The following is a 13,858-nucleotide window of genomic DNA, read 5'->3' as shown; positions in this document are numbered from 1 at the left end:
TGGCTCACCATGCAGCCAAGAGAACTTTTCCAACGCAGGAAAGGCTGAGTGCTCGAGAGCCCCCTGGGGGATTCACACTATCTAAAGGCATCAGTGCAAATCTAGGAATGGTAAAATCCCCCTGCCTCCCCTCACTCCCTTACTGCACTTCTAGACAGACGCAGAGAGCCACCGAGATGTTTTGTGGACATAACTCTTTAGTCCAAGGGGACTTTACAAGGCTTGAGCCTCAGAGTGGACCAGCACCATTGCCATATCCCTAATAGAGGCTGCGGTCAGGGTGCCTGGAAAGTGTAAAATTGCTTTACCCCCACTCATCAGATGGGGCTCAGCACCAGCTTCTGACCCGGTAGTCCCATTTCTGCCTGAACTTGGCCTGCAGCCGCATCCTCCTACTGTCTCAGGAAACACCCAGATAGTGGAGCGTGCAACTCCACCCACTCTGTCACTGCTAGCCAGGCAGGCAATGCCAGGTAGAGCTTCCGGCCTAATGGTTTTGCTTCAGTGTGAACTCATCCAGACGGTGTAGTCTCCTGATATCCCAGGAAATACCCAGAGGTCAGAGCAGGTGACCACACCCCCCCCCCCGGCCATACATGGCCTGGTGGAATGGCTGGGTAGGCTTCTGGCCCAAAAGTTAAACTTTGTGAAGACAGAGGAAGGGCATAACCTCCTGTTGTGCCCAGAAACACCTGTACAGCAGGGTAGGGAACCTCACCAATCCTACCACTGGTAGACAGCAGGACAATGCTTGTTAGAGCTTCTAACCCAGTGATCCTGCTTCTGTGTGAACTCAGAAGGCTAATAGGTGCAACCTCCTATTGTTCCAGGAAACGTGTGAATAGCAGGGCAGGTGACCCCATCTACTCCTGACACTTGTAGCCAGGTAGGAAACACTGGCTAGAACTTTTAGCCTTTCACTGTTCTTTCTGTGTGAACTCAGGTAGGCAGAGACACTTGTGATCCTGGGAAGCATTCGAATGGCAGGCTGGGAGAACCCACCCACCCCCACCATTGGTAACCAGGTGAGCAATGCCTGCTAGTGCTTCTGGCTTAGCAGTCCCACTTCTGTCTGAACTCAGCCAGTGGGCAAAGCCTCCTGTTGTCTTGAAAGCACCTGGATGGCAAGTGACCTAACACCTAGCCCAGCTTCCATCTTAATTTGCTCAGGGATATAGCCTTCTGTTGCCCTAGAAACATGCAGATAGCAGGGCAGGCAACTCCATTTACCTCTGCTTCTTGTAGCCGGATGGCCCAGACCCAATAGAGTCTCCAGCGTGCTGGTCCCACATCTGCCTGAAATATGCTGTTAGGTGCCACCCTGTGCTCCCAGAAGAAACACTCAGAGAGCAAATTAAGGCTGAACCAGCAAGGATAAGCTGTTTGTCAACTGCAGTCCTTGCCTTATGTAACCTCATAGACCAGAACACCCAATGAAAGATATACAAGCACAGAGACAGTAATTGCAGGGGGTGACTCCAAGTCCTAAGAGTGTAGTAGTAATAGAAACTAGTCTACTAAACCCACTTTACACAACAATCAAACCCCCAGGTAATCAAAGAAGATAAAAAAGGAAAAACAATCTAAAAGATTGCAACTTCAAAGACTGAAGGAACATCAGCCCACACAGATGAGAAAAATACCAGTATAAGAACTCTAGCAACTCAGAAAGCCAGAGGTGTCTTCTTATCTCCAAATGATCACACTAGTTCACCAGCAATGGTTCCTAACCAGGCTCAAATAAAAGAATTCAGTCGGTATTAAAAGGATAGTAATGAAATCTTATGATGAATAGGAACAACATTATCAACATTCAAGAGGAAGTTGAAAACCAATTGAAGGAATCCAAGAAATATAAAAATAAAAAGACACAAAAGATAAAAGATGAAATGACCATTTTAAGAAAGAACCAAACTGAACTGATAAAGGTGAAAAATTCACTTTAAGAATATCGTAACACAGTCTCATGTTTTAACAGCAGAATTGACCATACTGAACAAATAATTTCAAAGCTCAAAGACCAGTTCCTCAACATAAACAGACAAAAACAAAGAAAAACTAATAAAGAAGGAACAAAACCTTTGAGGAATATGGAACTATGGAAACAGACCAAATCTACTACTCATTGGCATCCCTGAAAGAGAAGGAGATAAAACAAGCAACTTGGAAAACATATCTGAAGATTTCATTCATGAAAATTTCCCCAATCTCATTAGTGAGGCCAACATTCAAATCCAGGAAATGCAGAGAAACCCTGCGAGACACTATGCAAGGTGACCTTCCAGAAGACATGTAGTCATCAGTTTCTCAAAGGCCAAAATGATAGAAAAAATATTAAGTGTAGCTAGACAGAAGGGACAGGTCACCTACAAAGGGAATCCCATCAGGCTAACAACAGACCTTTTTCAGCAGAAACACTATAAGCCAGAAGAGATTGGGGGCCTATATTCGGCATTCTTAAAAAAATTTCCAACCAATAATTTAATATCGAGCCAAACTAAGCTTAATAAGCAAAAGAAAAATAAGATACTTTTCAGAGAAGCAAATGCTAAGAGAATTCATTACCACCAGACCTGCCTTACAAGAGGTCCTTAAAGGAATGCTAAATACGGAAAGGGAAGACTGTTTCTGGCCACCACAAAAATACACTTGGGTACATAGACCACTGATGCTATAATGCAACTATACAATCAGATATTCATAATAACTGAAAATAGAAGTACCATTTAATCCAACAATCCCATTACTGGGTATATACCCAAAGGAATACAAATCATTTTACTGTAAACACACATGCATGCCTATGTTCATTGCAGCACTCTTCACAATAGTAAAGTCATGAAATCAATCTAAATGCCCATCAACGATAGACTGGATAAAGAAAATATGGTATATATACACCATTGAATATTATGCAGCCACAAAAAAGGTACAAGATTATGTTCTTTGCAGCAACATGAATGGAGCTGAAAACCACAACTCTAAGCAAACTAATTCAGGAACTTAACATCAAATACCAGCGGGGCACAGTGGCTCACATCTGTAATCCCAGCATGTTGGGAGGCCAACACTGGTGGATCACAAGGTTGGGAGCTAGAGACCAGCCTGACCAATATGGTCAAATTTTATATCTACTAAAAATACAAAAATTAGCTGGGAATGGTGGCAGGAGCCTGCAGTCCCAGCTCTTTGGGAGACTGAGACAGGAGAATCAATTCAAACTAGGAGGCGGAGGTTGCAGTGAGCCGAGATCACAATACTGCATTCTAGCCTGGGTGACAGAACAAGACTCCATCTCAAAAAATAAATGAATGAATGGATGAATGAATAAATAAATAAATAAATGAAACCAAATATCACATGCTCTCATTTATAAGTGGCAACTAAACACTGAGTGCATGTGAACACAAAAAAGGGAACAACAACACTCAGGCCTCCTTGAGGGAGAAAAGTGGGAGGAGGCAGAGGATCAAAAAGCTACCTATGAGATAATACATTTTTTACCTGAGTGACTAAGTAATCCATACACCAAACCCTCATGACACGCAATTTACCTATATAACAAACTTGCACACGTGTTTCTCAACCTAAAAGGTTAAATCAATATTTTGTCTTAAAGTTATATTGTCATCATGTATAGATACACTTGTTCTATAACAAGTTTATTGAAAGCAGGAGAAAACTATTTCATAGGGACTCTGGTAGTGACTTTATTACTTTAGAAAATGTGTGAGCTCCTATACATTATGTTCCTGCTTCGATATTAACAGAAAATTAATGGGTTGACTGAAGAAAGATATTTTGTCCTCTCTTATCTAACTGTTTTCTAAGCGAATCAAAAATCAGTAATATAACTGAAAAAAAAAAACTAGTGTGTTTATTTTCTGTCACCTGATTAATAAAGATTTTTGTAGTTCTCTGAATTCATTGTCAGTCAGAAACATTTTATTTCTTTCAGTGAGATTAGTATATAAGAGTATGTTGTATTGTGCGGAAACATCAGCATTTTCTTGCCTGATTTTATAGGTAAGAGTATCTAATGTGCTTTAAGATCAAGGGAAAATGTTTATGTTTGAGCATCTCTCTGATAGTTTTTAAAATTAACTTGTCATTCTGTAATGTTTGCATGGCAGTAACAGAGATTAGATAAATCCCAAAAGAGTGAATTGTGACAGATAAGAAATTAGTGAACAAAAAAGACTTGACTCATATAGATTCAGTTACTAGCACCTACAAGAATAAAATCAATAATAGTTCAAGTGAAAAATAAACATTACTCTTTAGTTATAGCTTTGGCATTCTTAACAAAGATGTGGCTTTACACTACTGTGTAACTACTGAGATAACACATAAGATTAAGTAGTAAAAATAAAAATATAGCAGTTTTAATATTGTCATTAAGAAAACTTTTAAAAATGAATACAGTTGCTTGTTTTAGATAAATTATTTATTTTCATGACTCTTAGAACATTATTTAAATGTTATGTCTCCTAAGAAATAAATATGCTGTGACATAGATATATAGTACAAATTATTAGAAAATCTATACTTAAAATAAAATTTACTATCCCAGTAAATCTACAGACACCAAACTGAAATAATGTGCTTTGAAAACAAATATGTACACATTTTCTAATCATAGATTTCAATTGTATGATGGCTTGAAAAAAATAGTTTGCGTGTATGTATGTGTGGTGATTTCAAGCATATTTAAAAATATAGCAAAACTTTATGTGCCAAAATATGCCAAATATGCAAAATATGTCTAGTTGGTGAAACTGTATATGATTTAATATTTTAGTGTTTCATTTGTTATCATTTTTATGGTTAGTTTTTAGAAGCCTGAAACAAAAATTCATATTTCTGTTCAGTTCCCTATTTGAACAATAAAACCAAAGCTCACAGATATAACATGGAAAATGTCTTACCAAAGCAAATTCCTAAAATACTGTAAATCATTTAAACTTTATAACTACATTTATATATACCAATATATATTTTTTCAGGGAGGGGAGAGGGCACAATTCAACTACCAAAAATACCCACCAAAAAGTTATTTAAAATATCAAAGTAAAATAGAATACTTAAACAGATTAGCCAAGAGCCTATACATTACGGGCACTCAATGTTTATCTCACTTTACCACTTTTGCCTCTGTGTAACATGTGAATAATTGTGAAAATACAATACAATCAATGTAATTGTTCTTTAACTTATGCCACCCTGGTCTAAATTCTTTCAGGAAAATATTATAAAAATGTTTGAAATGTAGTGCTAAATGTTGCCTAGTATACATGTCCTTTTTCCTTCCTTTTCTGGTTTTATAGAAGTCTACATTTTTTATTTTATTTGAGCTATTTTGCAACTCTTCAAATTGTAGAAAACTGCTAATTATATAAATAGTTGCCTATAGTAATGCAAATTAAATTTTTAGGTGAGGATGCAAACCATCTTACTCATAATGAGCTATTTATTTATTTATTTATTTAAAATATTTTTTTAGATGAAGTCTTGCTCTGTTGCCAGGCTGGAAAGCAGTGGCACAATCTCGGCTCACTGCAACCTCCACCTCCGGGGTTCAAGTGATTCTTCCACCTCAGCTCCCCAAGTAGCTGGGACCACAGGCGCATACCATCATGCCTGGCTAATTTTTGTAATTTTAGTAGAGACAGGGTTTCACCATGTTGGCCAGGATGGTCTCGATCTCTTGATTCACCCACCTTGGCCTCCCAAAGTGCTGGGATTACAGGTGTGAGCCACCGCGTCCAGCCCATAATAAGGTATTTTCTATTAATATTTTTCATTTTTTTCCCTGTATGAGTGTCTGCTCTTAAGAGTCTCATTTGAGATAATTTTTATCATCTTATTGATTTTTCCATTAGTTTCTGCGTCAGATAACATAACTTTATCTGTGTTTATTTTGGACCACACATATAGCACCTTAACTCTAAGATTCCCCAAGGATTGGTTCTTAATGGGCCTTATCTCTGGGAGGAGAAGGGATTAGGGATACAGAACTCTCCCTAGACCCAGAGCATAGTAGTAGTTTTGTATAAGTGTAGGAGCACTTCCCGGGGCTTTATTCCCCAATATCAGGACAAACAAGGACATACTATGGGCCCACTTCGAGCAGCTATCCAGACAGGATCACAGGGTGCAGTCTGAGTGAGAGTGCTGGCATTTGCCACAGATTCTGTTCACAGCTCAGTCCAGAGACAGTGGGAGATAAACTCCTCTCAGCTTCACCCTGAGGATAAAAGAAACTGGAATATTCAGTTCACACCTTGACCTTTCCAGTTGCTTATAGATGGTCTGGCTCTTATCTGTCTCAAGGTACTGACAGAACTTGATATATCCTAAATTTCTGGGGAGACACCAGAAATGGAAACACGGTTTGAACAAACACAACATTGAATAGCCACCTTAAAATATCAGGAACATTCCATCCAATAGCAACAGAATACACACATCCTTCTGAAATACACATAGGCATTCTCCAAGATAGATTATATGTTAGGACATAAAATAAGCCTTAAAAATTTAAGAAGATTGAAATAATATAAATTATCTTTTCTAACCACAGGGGTATGAAACAAGAACTCAGTAATAGAATACATCCTAGAAAACTTACAAATATGTAGAAATTAATATGTTCTTGAACAATAATTGCATCAAAGAAGAAATGAACATAAAATTTAAAAAATATCTTTAGACAAATAAAAATGGAAACACAACATACCAAAAACTTATGTGATGCAGAAAAAGTGGTTCTATGAGGGAAATTTATAGCATTAAATATCTATATAAAAAAAGAAGAAAGGTCTTAAATAAACAGCCTAATATTACATCTCAAATAACTAGAAAAATTAAAAACTAAGCCAAAAGTCAGCAGAAGGAAGAAAACAAAACAACCAGAACAGAAATAAATAAAATAGACTATAAAAACAATAGAAATGTAATGAATAATTTGTTTTTAAAAAATTGACAAATTCTTAAGTAGACTAACTTGAAAGAGAGAGGGAGAAGACTCAAGTAAATAAAATCAGAAATACAGGAAGAGATTTTACTACTGATACCAGAAAAGTACAAGGGATTGTGAAAGTATACTGTGAAGAATTATGTGTCAAAATTGAGTAACTCAGAGAAAATGGATAAATTTATAGACTCACATAACATACTAAGACTGAATTATGATGAAATAAAAAAATCTGGGCAGATAATACTCAGTAAGGAGATCAAATTAGAAATAAAGTCTCCTGTCAAAGACACTTTGGTCCTATTAAAGCCAGGACCAGATGGCTTCAGAGTTTAATTTTCCAAACATTTAAAAAACTAACATCAATCCATTTCAAACTCTTCCAAAAATTGAAGAAAAGGGATTATTACTTCCAAACTTATTTTGTGAAGCCGGAATCATACTGATACTGAAGCCAGACAAAGGCACTGAAATAAATAAAAATTACAACTCATATCCTTGATAAACATAGTTGCAAAAATCCTTAATAAAATACTACCAATGCATATTTAACAGTAAATTAAAAGGGTCATTCACCATAATCAAGTGGGATTTGTTCTTAGGATAAAGATATGTTTCAAATATGTAAATCAATGAAGTAATTCACCATATTAACAGAATAAAGGACAAAAAACATATAATCATCTTAAGTACATAAATAGCATTTGACAAAATTTGTCTTCCTTTTGCAATAAAAACACTCAAATAATTAAGTATTGATAAAATGTTTCTCAACAAAATAAAGGCATATATGGAAAGCCTACAGCTAACATCATACTCAAAGTGAAAGTTGAAGGCTGTTCATTTTAAGATTAGGTGAAAGACAAGAATGTTCACTCTCACCACTTACATTCAATATGGTGCTGGAAGTCGTAGCCTGAGCAATTAGGTAAGAAAAAGAGATAAGTCATCAAAATAGAAAACAAAAACAAAAACAAAAACCACTTTCTTCTTACTGACAATGTAATCTTAGATGCAGAGAACTCTAAAAACTTGACAAACCTATTGGACTGATAAACACATTCAGTTACCAAGTTTAGTGAAGTTCCAGGATACAAAAATCAACATAAAAATGTTGGCATTGGCAGGACACAGTGCCTCACACCTGTAATCCCAGAACTTTGGGAGGCCTAGGTGAGAGGATTACTCTAGGTCAGGGGTTGGAGACCATCTGGCCAAATTGATGAAACCTGATTTCTACTAAAAATACAAAAATGAGTGAACTGTGGTGGCAGGCACCTGTAATCCCAGCTACTTGGGAGGCTGAAGCAGGAGAATCTCTTGAACCTGGCAGCAGAGGTTGCAGTGAGCTGAGATTGTGCCACTGCACTCCACCCTGGGTAACAGAGCATGACTCCCTCTCAAAAAAAAAAGTCAGTATTATGCTTAACAGTAAAGTATCTAAAAAAAAGGTAAGAAAATAATAACATTTAGTAGTGTCAAAAAATAAAATAGGAGTAATTTAATCAAAGAGATGAAAGATCTGTACACCAAAAACTATTATAAAACATTGACGAAATAAATTTTAGATGACACAAATAAAAAGAATGATTTTCTCATATTAGTGGAGTGGAAGAACTGACATTGAAATGTCTTTACTTCTCAAAGTGATATACAAATTTAGTATAATTTCTATCAAAATTTCAATGTCATTTATCATAGAAATAGGAAACAAAAACTATTTTGAAAGCCAGATGGAACCACAGAGTCTGTTAATAGCCAAGGCAATATGGAATAAAAATAACAAAACTGAAGGCACCACATTACCTAATTTCAAAATATAATGCAAAGCTGTAATAATCGAAACAACATGACACTGGCATAAAAATAAAATAGACACATCAACCAATGAAATAGGATAGAGAGTCCAGAAATCCATCCCTGCATTTATATTAACTTAGTTTTTTTTCACAAGGCACCCAGAACACACAATAGGAAAACCACAGCCTCTTTAATAAGTGCCACGTGCAAAACTGAATATCCCCCTGAAAAATATGAGGCTGGATCCTTATCTTGTGCCTTACACAAAAATCAAGTCAAAATAGATTAAAGATGTAAGTATAAGATCTGACAATGTACTACTTCTAAGAAGAAAACATCGGAGTAAACTCTACAACGTCAGTATTGGCAATACTTTCTCGGAAATGACTCTAAAAGCACTGGCAAGAAAAGCAAGCATAGGTAAAGGTAATGAAATAAACTAAAAAGCTTCTGTTGCTACAAAGAAAAAATTAATAGAGTGAAGAGAGAGCCTAGAGATTGGGAGAAAATATTTATAAATCATATAGCTACTAAGAGGCTAATGTCAGTATATATAAAAAACTCAAACTACTCAATAACGAGAAAACAAATGCCAATACTAAAAATGAGCAAAGGACCTGAATAGATAATTTTTAGCAAAAACATTACTTAGAAATGGCCATCAGGTATATGAAAAATACTTAATATCTCTCATCACTGGAGAAATACAAATAAAACCACAATAAGATATCACCTGGCAAGTATGCCTATTATTAAAAAGACAAAGACAACAAGTATTAGCAAGGACATGGAGAAAAGGAAATCCTTAAACTCCCTTTGTGGGAATGTAAATTAATACAGTCATTGTGGAAAGCAATATAGAGATACCTCAAAAAATTAAAAATAGAACTACTGTATGATCCAGCAATCTCACTGTTGTGCATACATTCAAAGAAAATAAAATAAATATATCAAAGAGATATCTGCACTCCCATGTTTACTGCAGCATTACTCACTATAGCAAATATATAAAATTAACTTATATTTTCAACAAACAGTAGTGAATGGACTAGGAAAATCCAGTACATTTGTACAATGCAACACTAGTCTTTAAAAATATAAAGAAGTCCTGTCATTGGTGATAACATGAATGATGCTGCAGGCCATTATGTTAAGTGACATCAGCCAGATACAAAAAGGAAAATACTTCATGAGCTCACTTTTATGTGGAATCTAAAAAAGACAAACTAAGCAGAGTGCAGAATAGTGGTTATTTGTACCTGAGGGGCTGTGGTGTCAGAAAGAAGTTGGTATAAAGTACAAAATTTCAGTTAGACATAAATAAGTTTATGAGCTATGTATAATGTGATGACTATAGTTAATAACAACATATTCTACACTTAAAAATTTTTAAGAGAGTAGTTTTTTTAGTGTTCATCCTCTAAAATGATGTAAGATAATCCATATGTTAATGAGCTTCATTTAGCCCTTCCATAATGTATAAATATGTCATATCATACACCACAAATATATACAGCTTTTACTTTTTAATTTAAAAAATAAAATGAAAGTGATTTTTTTAAAGCATAAATATATAAGGAAGTATATCACATTAGTGGATTACATGACTCAATATCATTAAAATATCTACCCATTTGATCTTGTTTAATATTATTTTACAGATTCAATACACTTATGGATGGGGAAAGGGGTGATATTAATCAAAGGGTACAACATTTGAGTTAGACAAAAGGAATAATTTCTAATGATAAATTGTGTAATTTGATGACTATTGCAAAGAATATTTATTGCATGTTTCAAATTTGCTAAAAGAGTAAATTCAAATGTTCTCACCACAAAGAAATGAAAAATATGTGAGGTAATGTTGTATTAGCCTGATACAATCATTCCACAATTTATTCATGTATCATAACATCACATTGTACCCATAAATATATAATTATTATTTGCCAATTAAAATATAACAAGACTTTTTTAAAAGAAAATATTCGTACTAGTGTTGTCAATAATGCAGATAACTTATTTGAAATATATTATCAAACATACCAATTTTTTGTTGTAGATCATGAAAATAAGTTAGAACATGTGTTGTAAATGTGAAATACTTGCAACCTGGTGGAGCTCTTTGAAAATTTAATTTCTTTATCTAATAGAAATGGAGAAATCCTGGTGGATCTAATATCACCGGAATCTCTATTTCAAATTTCTTATGAGTCTAAAATTTGTCTCAGACTAGAAACCTCAAAGAAGGAGGAGACTGATAAGAAATATTATTTTTGTAACTGTTGTTTCATGATTCCTCAAGTCATTTAAAATAAACATTCATTGAGCACTCACTACTTGCCAGTTACTGTGTTAGTTAGGCTGGAGGAAATGTCTCATTTAATATCCAATATATTCACTATAGCCTTATGAGGTAGTTGATATTGTTATATCCATTTTATAAATTAGGAAAGTGAGACTCAGAAACAAAAAAAATCCAAGGAGACTCAAATTAATTACTTGCCTATAGCTTATAAGGGCTTAAGCCGGGATTCAAATCAGGTTTTTTTTGTGTGTGTGTGACCCTGGGTCCTATTTTCTTAACTACCCTAAAATTTATCACAGTGTGTGATATTTTATAAAAATAATGAAGATATCTCAGACTCTTTATTAATTCCAAGATCAAAATGGTTTTCAAGATAATTACTCAACTCCTTAGAGCTGTTATTTATTATAGATGTGGTTAATCTTTTCTGTTCATTTCACAATAAATACAGGCAAATGATTCTGTTTGGTCCTGAGAATCTACTATGAAATACTACAGATAAATCTTTCTAGATTTTGTAGGGACCATGACGTTTTATTTTTTGATTTATTAGATTTACTTGATTTTATTGTCCATGCTGCGGCTGCATGGTTTTAAAGTATAAATCAGCGAGTCCATACCCAAAATGGCCATCACAGACTAAAGTGAACATCTATTGGAAATAAGCGTGTTACTTTATGCTTTGTAATTAAACTCTAAGCCTATATTTTTGCTTAAATTAAAGTTTCTTCCTTTCTTGGAATCAGACATTTTTGCTGGATACTTTGATAGGGCTATCTTTTTCAGGAGAGTTTTGGGATGAAAAGACCATCATATTTCCTAACCACACATATGGTGTAGTAAGGTGAGTAAATATTTATGGGTGAAGAGGTCTTGGAGCTTTATGCATTAGATACATTTTTTATTGCACTGAGGAGTTGATTAGAGGGATAAGACATTTACATAAAGAAAAAATTATATAACAAACACCAATATGACACATTCTCCAAATCTGTAAAGTTTTATTTTGTTAAGAACATTTTAATTCTGAAAATAAGAACTCTGAATATTCACATTTTAGCATTAACGAAAGTATGCTCATTGCGAATATTTTTTCAATGATTGTCATCTGATATATTGCCTTATCATTTTTTTAGGTATTAAGAAAGGAAAAATGAAATCGTAAAAATTTATCTAGAATAATTTTATCTCGTTCAAGCCTCTTCATTTTGTGAAACTTGCATTTTAGAAAATGTTTATATACTCCAAGAAGCGTGATCTACAGTCATCTCTTTGGAACTGGCATGCTTTCATGTTGACCTACCAAATATGCTAAGATTCCTTCCTTGAAAGGAGACCTTGCTCATTACTGTGAGAACATTGTAGTCTCTGGAGTAACCTAAGGAGGAAACTTTTCCATATAGATCAGTATCTAATTTGCTTGGATATTAGACAATATTCAGGTTTAACTTAATGTATCTGAAAAAGTTAAGAGGGATAGTTATATACCATTTTTTAAGAATAATATATTCAATCATTTAACCTTTTAGTTTTTCAAAGTGTAGGTATAAAAAACTGGGAAACCATATGGAAAGCATGTCTCAATTGCTTATTTCAATACGAATTTATTTTCAATTTATAGTAATGCTAATAATTATTTGCTGTTAGTTACCATTAAATGGATTTGCCATTAAGTGTATTAAATACATATGAGTATTGAAAAGTTATTCATCATATTTTAATAATAATTTTCTTTTCTAAAAATACATTTATTTCCTAGAGCAGTTTCAGGTTCACAGGTTCATATACACATACATATCAACATGCCCATCTGTCAACATTCCTCATGAGAGTGGTATGTTAGTTAGAATCCATGATCATACATTGACACATCACTGTCACCTAAAGTCCTTTGTTCTATGTTTTATGTTAGAATTCATTCTTGGTGTCGTTTTTCCTTGAGTCGGGTCAACATATATTGACATGTATCCAGTATTGTAGTTTATAGAACAGTTTCACTGCCCTAAAAATTTTCTCTCCTCCACCTATGTATTCCTCCTTCACCCTAACCCTTAGTAAGAACTGATCTTTCTACTCTTTACATAGTGTTGCTGTTTCCAGAAAGTCATATAAGTATTGCAGGAATCATACAGTGGTAGCCTTTTCAGATTAGTTTCTCTCCCTTAATAATATGCATTTCAGTTTTATTTGTGTCTTTCCATGACTTGAAAGCTTATTGCTTTAGAGTGTTGAATAACATTTCATGAAATGGATGTAACAGTTTATCAGTTCACCTACTGAACTACATCTTGCTCACTCCCAATTTTGGCAATTTTGAATTTTTTTTTTAAGAGCACTCTGTCACCAGGATAGAATGCAGTGGCACAATCTCGGCTCACTGCAACCTCTGCCTCCAAGGTTCAAGTGATTTTCCTGCTTCAGCCTCCTGAGTAGCTGGGACAAGTGTGTGCCACCACACCTGGCTAATTTTTGTATTTTTAGTAGAGACAAGGTTTTACCATGTTGGCTAGACTGGTCTTGAACTCCTGACCTCCAGTTATCCACCCACTTTGGCCTCTCAAAGTGCTGGGGTTACAGTCATGAACCACCACACCTGACCAAGTTTTGGCAATTATCAATAAAGTTATTATAAATATCCATGTTCAGGTTTTTATATGGACATAACTTTTCAACTAATTTGTGTAAATACCAGGAGAACAACTGCTGAATGATATGATAAGATTTTCTTTAGTAACTAACTGTCAAAGTATCTTCCAAAATTATTTTATATTCTA

Source organism: Callithrix jacchus, chromosome 1, assembly GCF_049354715.1.
Source record: "Callithrix jacchus isolate 240 chromosome 1, calJac240_pri, whole genome shotgun sequence".
NCBI classification, from domain to species: Eukaryota; Metazoa; Chordata; class Mammalia; order Primates; family Cebidae; genus Callithrix; species Callithrix jacchus.
Note: the sequence above shows the minus strand (reverse complement) of the source record.